Here is a 13,056-nt window from a genome sequence, read left to right as displayed (position 1 = left end):
GTGTTAGTCTGGGTCCAATCAGGTGACAAAAACCACACAGTGATCTGAACAGGGTGGTTTAATGTAAAGTACAAAACTCTGATAGATGAATAACTATAAAGGTGTGAAGAGAATTCTAACAGGTACCTAAGGCCTGAGGGAAAGTACCCAAGGAAGGACAAACGTGGGATGGGAAGGCCTTCCCTTAGGCTGGGATTTCGATTAGGTTGGAGAAGGTGTGATTGCAGCTCCCTGGGAGGCAGAGAAGGTTGCTGGTTTGCTTGTCCCAGAGCTGGTCCATAGTGGCCAGGGTGAGGAAATAATCCTCCCAGGTTCAGGTGAGCCAAGGTGGGTGGGCAAAGAAAGGTAGGGTGCTGGGAGTCCACTCCCTGGCAGGGTAACACTTGGCTTAGTATTCGTGGGATTGATGTTTGGAGGGCTGGAAAACTATCCTCTGGGGCACAGGCAAGCCAGGGCTGGTGGACAGGTGCACAGGGAAGTGATGGAGCCTGATGGGGAGGCTGGAGTGCATGCATCAGGAAGGCCACAGTGAGGTGGTTGCTGGGCCCCTGGCAAGGCTGCAGGATTGCTGAAGGACTGGAAACTCTGAGCGGGGTAGAAACCACTGGATGTCCCCACCATGCACGGGTGGAAGTGTGGAGCAGCAGGAGCAAGCAAACGCAAAACAGCAGCAGAACAGGAAAACTTCTTCCTCCTGTAGTGTCTCTCCATCGCCCTCTACTGACAAAGCTTAATGCTCAAAGGAGGAATGCTCCAGTCCAGTCAATCATTGCAAAGCAGGTACTGAAGGATGAATTTGGAGGTGATTGTCAATAAATTAACTGGGACGTGACTTGAAAGAGATGTTTGAGGGATTAAGTGAAAGAAGCTATGGAGGGTTCTCAGCACAATGTCTGGGAACTTTCAGTAGATGGAGTTGGTTCTTCTGATGCTGCTAGGGAGTATTAATCTACATTTTCCAGTAAGTGTACTGAGGTCTTTAACTTATGTGATAATAAATTCCATTGTTTAACAAGAAACTGGCTCAGAAGAACAGCCTGAATATCCTGCAAAAGCCACAGATAGAAACAGTCCCACAGGCCAGAGTCTTTGCATGGTGATAATTAGGAGGTGACAGCTTTAGAGAGGCTTTCTGGGTAACTGCATCCTAGACTGCTCTGAAATATGACTGTAATGACCTTTCCTCCATCCACTAAGATTTACAGTGATGCTGGGGTGCTTCCCAACCTCTGGCATTGTTCCCTGGTGGTTCATTCCCTCATTTCTCTCATGAAAGAAAAATGGGTCCCCAAATCTTGTGACTAAATACATTGAAAGGGACCTGAGAGGCCAGCTGCCTGGACTTTATTTTTCAGATTAGGTGGATAGATTGCTCATTGTCACCCAGCTCTAGACCTGGAATCCAGGTCTTCCGAATACTTCACACTGTCTGCAAAGGATAAGCAATGAATGAAATGCATGTTTTATAAGCTGACATTGAGTTTCCAAAGATGAGCTAATATAGGTGTGTGTACTGTCTTGGATAGTCTCTCCCCAAAAGTCATGTCCTTCCCAGGACCTAAGAATGTGATTTTACTTGGGAGTAGGGTAATTAAAAACGTGGTTGGTTAAGATGAGGTCATACTTGAGTAGGGTGTGTTCTGAATCCCACATGACTGCTGTCCTTATAGGAAGAGGAGACGAGACAGAGACACAGGAGAGATTGCCATGTGAAGACAGAGGCAGAGACTGGAGTGTCACAAACCAAGGCTCATCAAGGGTTTCTGGCAACTGCCAGAAGCTAGGGAGGGCATGGACAGACTCTTCCTCAGAGCTCCCAGTGAGGACCTCTCAGACTTCTGGCCTCCAGAACTGGGAGACAATAAATTTCTGTTGTTATAAGACACCTGGTTGTAGGAGACTTTATATCGTGCGTAAAGATGAATATCCAGAAAGTCTATGTGCCAGGGGATATTGTACTGACTATATACCCACTGTCACTTTCAAGGCAAATTTTATCCCAAATCATTGGTCTTGCCACCAGGAATGACCAGGCAGGCGTCTGCCATCTATTCATCGATTGCTAGGTGCTGTGGGAGATGCTGAAGTTCAGAGAGTAGGAGTCACTTGCCGGGTGTTAGGCTGGTGAGTGGTAGACTGATATTTGGAGCAGTCCGTTTTCCTCTCAAGTCAATGCTCTTTCTATTGTACCATAAATAATCCCTTTATTGCATAAATTCTTCCAACATATTTGGGGGTACGAACTGAATTTGTTCTTGATCCTTAAATCTAACAAAAACACAGCACTACCTTTACCCTGCTTCCTCACCACCAAATCATTTAAACTAACTTCACATGGGAAAAGATGCAAGCACTGAGTATCAAATTGTGTCAATTAGAATAAAACAACACATATGAAGAGAATTGTCCACTATGGCAATGTAAGGTTTATTCTGGGAATGGAAGCTATAATTTGTAGAAACTATTAATAGTTTCCTATTTGATAAAGGGAGGGAAATTTTAATAAATAAATACAAGTACCTTAACTGAAAATTATTTTCCTGATCAAATTTCTAAAAAACTTTTGGAAGAATTTCTTCACACACACACACACACACACACACACACTTGCAAATTAAAATAATAATGGGATATTGCTTCACATTTGCTAGAACAGCTACAAGGGAAAAAAATGACAACACATATACATCAATCATTCCATTATAAAATACAATTGCAAAACTGACCTGTCAATTCTAATAAGCCAAATTCTCTTAACTCTACACTTAAAATATCAAATATGTACAGATGTCTTCTTTTTAATATATTTTATTGATTTTTTTTTTTTTTTTACAGAGAGGAAGAGAGAGAAATAGAGAGTTAGAAACATCAATGAGAAAGAAACATCAATCAGTTGCCTCCTGGACACCCCTACTGGGGATGTGCCCACAACCAAGGTACATGCCCTTGACCCGAATCGAACCTGGGACCTTTCAGTCCTCAGGCTGACACTCTACCTACCGAGGCAAGCCGGTTTCGGCTGTACAGATGTCTTAACACAGAAAAATAATATCTTTGTTTGATCCTCTTGCCATTTTCATATTTACATATAAAAAATTTCTGGGTTATAGAAGTAAGGAAGCTTTTGACCACTGAGGGAACAATTTCATTGTCCTGAACATTTTGGGGATTACCTTTGGCAGGTTTGAGTCTGGATGCTGACTTCAAAACTGCACTGAGGACCCACTGAGCTCTATTTATGGTCCCGTATCTCAGGTTCCCCTGCATTCCAGCCACAGCTCCTAACCCTTCTCTCTACTCGCCAATGTCTGCACACCTCCCCATCTGCTACTTCACTTGACTGAACTTTGCATTTCTTTGACTCTTAAGATATTTAAATGTCTATGTTCTAATTTTAAAGACCTTTAAACTCCAGAAAATTCTTTTAAATGTTTTTTCAGTCTTGGAGTCCAACAGATATTAAAACAACACCCATCTGGATTCTGGACATTTCTCATTGCATTGTCTGACCTTGTAGTCACAACGTCCGAAGTTATCCTGACAATAAGGACCAGACAGGAATTCAAATGCTCTAAATATTTAGAGGTTAATGTTCCTTGAATTCCATTTTTCTCTTACGAAGTTGCTGTGTTCATAATGATAATATTTAAAGGAAATAAATTGCCCCTGGGGCCTCATCCATCATAAAACGTTCCCTTGTACCAAACAGTACTTTGCCCAGGAAAACGAATTCCTCTCTCTGAGGGGCAAAGTACTAAGATTAAACCACTAAGAAATTTCCCCCGTGCCTGTGTGCGCAGATGTGTACACAGAGAAATCTCTTTTGGTGGCAATACTAGGATGAAATCAGAGTGAAGAGAAGGATCGACTCATTGCTGATGTTAACTGTTGTTGATATTTTTGAGAAAGGCCTGCCCCCACCCTTCACGCCCACGGAGTTTCCTGTTAGAAACAAACCAGCCTGGAGTTAATCTTAGCAGTCAGCCCCGATTTGCCCCCTGACTCCTCCAGGGGACATTGGGGAACTCTGACCCTTGCTAGAACTGCAGAAGCCAGTGCACCCAGGGTAGTTTTGTTTCCTCTGTATTTGGTTAATATGTTAATTGACCCCATTTCAGCAGGTCCATCTTCCTTGTTAACCCATGGAACTTGGAGTGAGAGTGTGGACATGTATGTAGCTACAGAATCACCTTTTTTCTGAATCTCCCCTCTTTATTTGCCTTCTTTATGTCCTGCCCCCTTTACCCCTTTTTTCCCTTCTTCCCCCCTCCCCCCTGGCCCCGGCTCTCAGGGCCTGGTTTATTGAAGCACAGAACAGGCTTGAATATAAAACTATTAAATAATTAAGCACTTACTATGTGCCAGCCACTGACCTGAGTGCTTTTTATGAATTATTTTGTTTAATCCTCACAAGAACCCAGTGACATGGCTGTAGCCAGCTGTTTCCTAGGGATCTTCTTCCCACAGGTACCATCAGGTCAATATGATCAAAACAGAATCTGTCCTCTTCCCCAAACTTCCTTCTCGTCCTCAGTGGCTCCAGCAGAAACCTGGGAGGTCATCCAGGACTCCTCCTTCTCCCTCCTGCCCCCACTCAACATACAATCGATCACCGAGCCTGACAGTCTTAAACCTAAATCTCCCTCCACCGCCTCCACTTGTCTTTAGGTCCCCACCCTCATCATCTGTTGCTGGATATTAACAACCTCTTAACTGTTCTCTCTGTCACAAGGCTTGCCCCCTCCAACCTCTAGCAGCCAAGAGGGACTTTTCTAAAATGCAAGTTGTTGCACCTCCCCACCACAGCCCTCGTAGGAGACAACCTAAATGTCCCAGGCATTCAGAGACCTTAAAACACCTGATCCTCTCCTTGCAGCCTTGTTCAACATCTCACGGCTCCAAAGATCTACTTATTCTGAATTATCTTTGAGCTGTTGTTCTAAACTTTGTCTGGATTCCTCTCTCTGTAGTCTCCTCTTTCCATTTCCCCCAAATCCCTAACTCTTACCAACATTTATCCTTCAGGCCTCAGCCTAAACAGAGAGGTATTTCCTGATCCTCAAATCTGCTATCCCTGTGACTGCTCATACAACCCCACATTTCTCCTATTATCAGGTTTTCAAACAAAAACTTGCACAAGAATGCTCATAGCAGCACTGCTCACAATAGTCAGAAGGTGGAAACAACAAAATGTCCATCAACTGATGACTGGATAAACAAAATGCGGGACATCACACAATGGACTCTTATTCAGCTATAAGAAAACAGTGACGTTTTGATACATGTCATATAACATGCGTGAGACATGAAAAGGTGCTAAGGGAAAGAAGCCAGACTAAAAAGGTCACATACTATATGATTACACTGAAATGAAATATCCAGCATGGGCCCTTCCATAGAAACACAAAGCCGATTAGTAGTTGCCAGTGGTGGGAGAAGGGAAGAGTGATTGGACAGTGCCAGCTTACTGGATACAGGTTTCCTTTTGGGAGGATGCAAATGTTTGGGGACTAGATAGAGGAGATGAAGGCACAATGTGGGGAAAGTACTAAAAGGCACTGAATTGTATACTTTATTTTTTTAAAATATATTTTATTGATTTTTTACAGAGAGGAAGGGAGAGGGATAGAGAGCTAGAAACATTGATGAGAGAGAAGCATCGACCAGCTGCCTCTTGCACACTCCCTACTGAGGATGTGCCTGCAACCAATGTACATGCCCTTGACTGGAATTGAACCTGGGACCTCTCAGTCCGCAGGACGACACTCTATCCAATGAGGCAAACCAGTTTCAGCTGAATTGTATACTTTAAAATGTTTAATTGTATGTTAGGTAATTTTTAACTCAGTAGTGAAAACTATGTAAGGTTCTCTTTGGGGCTCAGTTCTCTTGGGACCTTATGTGCCCTATGCCTCCTGCTGCCCTGGCAATTACTCTCAGCGTTGAATAGGACTAGATTTAGGAAGCTGGGTGTTCCCCATCTTAAGGCAAATTCTGAGCCTGGGGATGGCCACAGTGTTAGGTGCTGTGTGCCACAGAGACTTTTTGCCTGGGACACGGTGTTGGGGGTCACATTCCCTCCAATGAACAATTATGCTCCACTTAAGAGTGGACAGTACGCTAAATCTCTCTATATACTGTTCTCTTCCGCCCCATCAATAAACCTTGTTTTGAGTGGGAGAGCCACATGCACGTATGTGTTCTTAATTGTTCAGAACAGCGACTAAGCCCCACTTGGTCAAGATTTTCTTGACTTAGCAGCTGTCCAGAAAGTGACAAATTTATGATTTGAGAGCAATTTTATTTTTCTGCCCGAATCACACAATAATTTGTGGGAATTAGCTACCTGATAAGATAAGGGGTGGGGGGCCGGGAGATGGGGAGGGAGGGGGGAGGTCATTCAATGCCCCTCAGTGTTCCAGGGAGGGCTGTGGAATTTTCGGAGCAGCCCTGGACACACTGCAGGGACCATTAAGGGATTAGCCAGCCCGGCTGGGGCTGCTGCACAGCGGTGAGGTTAGTAAATCATGGGAGGCCTGGGTCATTATCCGGGGAATTAGTTCAAGTTGTATCTGCAGAGACACCACTAACAATCCGAATCCTGAGGAGAACACCAAAACCTGAAGCTGAACTTGGGACCCAAAGAGCTGAGACACCAGGTCACAGCCACCGGGGCTTGCTGTCTCTTTTTGGTACAAACCTTCTCCAAAATCTCAAATCCCACCTTTAATATCAGCACATTTTTCTGGGGGCAATCCATCGCAAGCTTATTTCTCTCTACCAGCACCAGATCTTATTAACTTTGTGCTTAGATCCTCTAGGGGGGAAAAACTGCTGTAACACAAGAAGCATTTATTGGATAAAAAGAAAGTTTTCTCCCCTGGCATCTGTCAACAACAGAAGCTTAGATTTTTGCCTTTTTTCTTTCTTTGTATGTGGTTTTTCGTTTTATTTGGTGAAGGTGGGAGGAGAGCCTTTTTTTTTTTTTTTACTTAAACGTGGAAATATTAAATACACACACACACACACACACACACACACACACACACACGCACACACCCCTAATCCATCTGACCTATGGACTATGGTGGTTCTTGACAAAGGCAATAGTGGAAATAAAAAATGTATTTGAATTGCTTGTGTTTCACTCCCCAGATGCCCAGTGAAACGGCAGCAAATCTTTTCCCCTGACCCTTTTCAGGACATTTATTAATTACGCTGCCGAGTGAGCCTCTGCTTGAGGAATCTGTCTCCGTGTCCTCATGGAGTTTGACCACCATCTGAAAGAGCAATTCTGCAGAAAGAGGGGATTTTGTGGTGCTGGTTTAAGGGCTCTTAGGCCCCTAATGCGCTATCGCTGAAGGGGTGTTAACAGACGAGGTGGGAAGTATTCGGCTTGGTTCAATCAGCTAACCTGCTACCAAACAGAGGTCCTGAGGGTGGCAGAGCCTGGGGTGGGGTGCCTGATCAGTGGTCTGATGAACAGGGCCACTGGGGGGAGGAGGTACGAGTGGGAGGAAATGTGGTGGTTAAGAGTTGGGACCTCCGCAGTCCTACAGCCTGCATGAAATCCTGGCACCACATTTGTCTCTGACTGTAGGCAAGTCATCTTAGAGCCTCAGTTTCTTCATTAATAAAATGATAAGGTACCTTTCACGTGGGGTAGTTGTGAGGATCAGGCGAGATAATAAATATTTTTGGTTTGAGCATTGCCTGGCACAGAGTAAGAACTAAGAACATGCAACTAGCTATTGTTATCTTTGTTTTGGGGCAAAGGATTGCTTCCTTTGCTAAGTCCAAAACCAACACAGATCATGCCCTCAGATGCTCTCCGGTTCAGAGCTGGATTGTGCTCTATTTGTGGCCACTTGCCTAGTCACAGCTAGTGGAGGGGAAAAAATACTAGACCTGGGGTCAGAAGACCTGGTTTCAAGATCCTTCCCTTTCACTAATGAGATGAGCAGACGTGGAAAAACGTGATGTGCTAAGCTGTACAGTTTTGCAAAAAGCCTCAGTTTCCTAATCTGTCAAGTGGGAACACTGATCTGGGGCTCACTGATGTAAATGCGGGGATCAAATTTGATAACTGGTCATGTGGCTGGGAAGCTCTCCATCAATGGAAGACAGCAGTAGTTACAGCTGCTAATAATGAAGTCACATGGCCCGCTGATGTCAAGGGCTTCCCATACTCTCTCATGGCCTCGGTCTCAAGGAGGGACAGGGAACGGAAGTCAAGAGAGGTGAGAATGATCTCAACCCCAGAAATGCTTTTACTCCCTGAGGGTGGGACAGAAGTGTCATACTTACCCATACATGGGCCAGGCCCTGCCTTACAGCAGCTCTGCCTGTGTCAGTAAAAGCATGTTAATAATAGATAACTGCATCATCTCATTCCCCTGACTCCAGAGGAAGAGCCATTCGTTAAGGCCCCGTCCAGTTCAAGCTCAAGAGGACCGGCCAAGTGCACAGCAGACGGAGTGATCCAGTGAATGTAATTGGCCTCCGTTTCCCAAGGCCAGGGGCCATGGAGCAGAAGCTGCCCATGCCTGCTCGCCGCAGCTCCTGGGTTCATGATGGGAGGAAAGCAGCAAAGACAGGCCAGGGTTTAATTCAGAGGAGGACCTGGTCCCTTTCTTCCTTGCATGGCTGAGCCCCCTTTCACATACAATGTGATGTGCTAAGCAGTACAGTTTTGCAAAAACCTACCCTTGGAGCAGGAAGTGATTCCCGAATGCAATGTGCTTTACTTAGTACTTTTTATGTGTGCTACTCACCAGGTCAGATGGGAAGAAGGGTCATGATTTAAAACATGATATATCCAATTTCTATACCTCCCTATTAGGATTCATGCATGCACGATCCAATACCCCCCAAAGGTCAGCCTTGCCTGTGGACTGTATCCAGATATGGAACCGAGGACGCTGGATTTATCACTCCCATTTTCTCTTTCATCTCTGCTCCTCTCCGGTGAGGACTCATTGTGGGCGACTACCGACACCGACCTCTAAGGACAGAGATCTTTGATCAAAATGCTTCACGTGACCAGCCTCTGCAGTGCGGGGTCTTATGTAACCTGAAGTGGTCTGAGAAGATCATTCCACATGGTCAATTTGCTTTTTCTTTATTTTAGGCAAATGTGTTCAGAAATACATTTCCATGTTTCTCCATGGCTGCCCAATTGAACTCTTTTAAATCCACAACCCTACATCTGAAGTGCCCTGAGATAGACCTTCCCTGTGACTTGTATTCCACCCCTTCTATTCTGGCCCACACCACAGCCTCCTGGACGTATTCATTCTCAGTCAAGATCAGTTGCCCAGTGAGCACACTGTCCGACACAGTCATGGTCCTGAAGGCTTACTTTTCAAGAAAATTATGATTGCAAAGGTAATGTGTTTGCTATATGAAATATTTCAACATGAAGTCTATAAAATAAAAGGTAAAAGTAATCTTTTTGCTTGATCCAAGTCCCCTCAGGCATCAAATGCTCATTTATATATATAAAACATTTAATAGAAAATGAAATCACGCTGTATATACTGTCTTTAATTTTTTTTCACTTTATATATCTTGTATATCTTTCAATGAATATAAATCTTGGAGCAGGAAACTGGGGTCCATGGATCCCCAGGGGGACCCCATGGGTGGACTTCAGGAGTTCATGGACCTGGAATTTTATGAGGACACACGCCTGAGCATTTTCCAGGCATCCCATAGGTATTGGAAAGTTCCATTGCCCTCAAAATGTATAAATAAAAACACTCCAATCCTGAGTTCAGAGATTTTTTTTTTTTAATTTTTTAATGCTGGCTGCTCTAAAATCACAGTGAAAACTTTTAGACCTCGTTGTTGAATATCCATTGTGATATATTAGTCCAATGTTGACTTTTATGCAATTGCCTTTAAATGCTGAGTGTCTTCAAGCACAGACACTCTAACTCAGTAACTTGTGCAGTAGACCACATTGTACCTCTCTATGCTCTGTAAATTCTGCAGCAGCCTTGAGCCAAAAGCAATAAAATCTGACCTGGACGAAGCTGTGTAGTAACAACCGTGCTATTAACGGGGTTCCTGGGCTGCAAGGCTGCATGCTGTCTCATCCAAACAAAATGGAAAATGGGAAGAGGGCAAAAGGTAGTCCTCTGTCAGGTAACCCTTTAAGAAGAATGATAAAAGAAGTTCAAGTCTAGATCACAAATCCATTTCTCCTTCTTTGCTTTCTCCAACCAAAGCTCAGATTCATGGGTAAATATACTCATCACGATGGGAATTATCCTATTAATCTGTTTCCTTGTTGGTTATTTGCCTCCACTGGCACACCCTGGATTGTAAACTCTGTCGCTGGTGTTGGTTGCTGGCTCCTCAGTTGCCTAAGCAAGTGCCTGGCAAATGGTACTTAATCAACGAATAAATGAACAAATAAATAAAGGAATGAATGCTGCTCAGCCACACAGTGAGAACTGGGCACCTGGAAACTCAGGTTGGAGTTTCTTATGCTTCCTAATTTTTTAAAAGCTCTGTCTTCCTCTGAGCCACAGGCCCAAGTTTCTACAGGAAGAACAAACACAGAAAGATGCGTATTTGGAAGTCACAACCCAGGCCTGCAGCATGTCAGCCCTCAGCAAGCCATTAACTGCGGTTGTTGAGGGGATAACAATGACAAACATCTTTTCCGTTCCCTGATTACGGAACGGGAGAACGCAGCTTTTTTATTTTCAACCTCGCCTTCGGTTTTAGGATGACAAAACGCACCAGCGTGTACCATGCAATGATCTCAGCCTCTGACACGGGTGAAACGGGTGGAAGGGAGACGGGAAACAGCTGCTGTGCCGTTCACTGGCACCCTGACCCTGTTCCGACCCAAAATGGTCAGCGACCTGTCCGCTTGCCTCGTCCTGCAGCCTGAAGCGAGGTAAGGCAGCCAAGGCTCCGGAGGGAGAAGAGGCCGCCCCCCACCCTCCGCCATCCCCTCTCCGGCACAGCCATGCCGTTTCTTGGACTCATAAATCCTGAGCCAGTATTTGATCCCACAAAGCAAGATTGCGGTTATCTGGGTGGATGGGCCTGTCACGGGGCCCGTAGACAAACCGCAGCCAGGCTGGGCCGAGCTGGATCATTAGTCACCAGGACAGAAGTTCTGCATCGGGTCAACCCCGGGGCCCGTCCAGCTCTGTCCTCAGACAGGGCCCCCAGAGGACAGCTCATTATTGTTCTCAGGAACTCAAAGTCAAGCCTTCCCGTTCTTTTGGGAGGTGAGGGGGGAGGTAGGTGAATAAATAAATCTCACTCGCATCTGCCTAAACTCTAGTGTGCATAGGAATTGTCCTGGAGACAAGTGCAGATGATCTGGTTCCATCTCCAGACTCCGGAGATTCGGATTCAGTGGGTCTTGTTCTAAGATGACCCTTAAAATGGAACATTAGCCACCTTACCAGGTCTGTGCTGTGTCCCAAACACTTGTTTCATGCTGTCTAGGTATTGCTTCCCTCCCCCTGACCCACCCACCACCAGTTCCCCGTGGAAGGCTGGAGAACAGTGAGGGGGGCTCTGGAATTCTGGCCCAGTTTATACAACTTCCTGCTTTAGTACACAGAAGTCAACATGCACTGAACAGGACAGGGACTAAGGAGCAATGAGGGCAGAGCCTGGACACCCCTGGGCCTGACACTGGGAAGCAGGTCAGCTTCTCAAATGATAATATTATGAATAATGATAATGATAATAATAATAATAAATAATAATAATAATGCCGAAAGTGATTTGGCTCAATGGATAGAGCGTTGGCCTGCGGACTGAAAGGTCCTAGGTTTGATTCTGCTCAAGGGCATGTACCTTGGTTGTGGGCACATCCCCAGTAGGGGTTGTGCAGGAGGCAGCTGATCGATGTTTCTATCCTTCTCTCTTTATCTCTGTAAAAAATCAATAAAATATATTTAAAGTAATAATAATAATAACAACCATTACTTGGGCACTTCCACATGCCCGATACTGTGCTGAGCATTTCTGTGCATTATATCAGCAACCCTCCTTGATAGATTCCATTGTTATGCCCATTTTTTCACATGAGGTACTGAGAGGTTAAGTAACTTTCCAAACTCAGCAGTGTGACTACAGAGATTGTGTTCTAAATCCTTGTCTCTCCAGGTGTGAACTGAAGATCTGTGTGCAATGGTCTGTGTGATGGTTATAAAATATGCCCCCGCATGGCCCTGGCCAGTGTAGCTCAGTTGGCTGAGCATTGTCCCATGCACCAAAAAGTCACTGGTTTGGTTCCCGGTCAGGGCACATACCTAGGTTGCAGGTTCAATCTCTGGTCGGGTGTGTGTGAGAGGCAACCAATCCATGTTTCTTTCTCACAAGGATGTTTCTCTATCATTCTCTCCCTCTCTCTTCCTCTTTCTAAAATCAATGGAAATGTAGTCTCAAGTGAGAAATTTAAAAAATGTTCCCAAGTGGGTTGCTTTTCTTCCTGTCAATGGGTGGGGCTGAGTTCCTCTCACTTCCAGTGAACACAGCAAAGAGGATGATATGTCGCTTCCGGGATTATGAGTAAAGAGTCTGTGGCTCCCATCTCAGGGAAGCCACACCCTGAGAAGCCCTGTGGAGAGCCCCACGTGGTGGGGAGGGGGCACCGAGACTGCCTGCCAACAGCCACCGGCACCAGTGAGCCTGGAGTCCCTTCCCAGACTGCAGCCCACCTGCCAGCCTGCCTGTCACTTCCTGAGAAAGTCCACGCCAGACTCCTGCTCCCAGACTCCTGCCCTGAGGGGCTGAACCTGCAACAGTGCGAGATGATAAATACTTGTTGCTTTGTACTGCTCAGTTTTGGGGTAATCTGCAACAACAGATAACATGATATCATCTGGGAGCTTCTCAGACATGCAGACCTCAAGTCTCACTCCATATGTACTGAACCGGAAGCTGCAGTTCAGGAGGCTCCCTGGGCGAGGCCCGTGCCTGTGAAGTTTGAGAAGCGTTGCCCTGGGCCGCCCTGCCCTCACTCACGTAGAGAGGGATAAATACATATTTATCTCCCAAGGCAGGTCTCTTAAGCCT

This window comes from Pipistrellus hanaki, assembly GCF_964339955.1.
Source record: "Pipistrellus hanaki genome assembly, chromosome: 9".
Classification (NCBI taxonomy): Eukaryota; Metazoa; Chordata; class Mammalia; order Chiroptera; family Vespertilionidae; genus Pipistrellus; species Pipistrellus hanaki.
Note: the sequence above shows the minus strand (reverse complement) of the source record.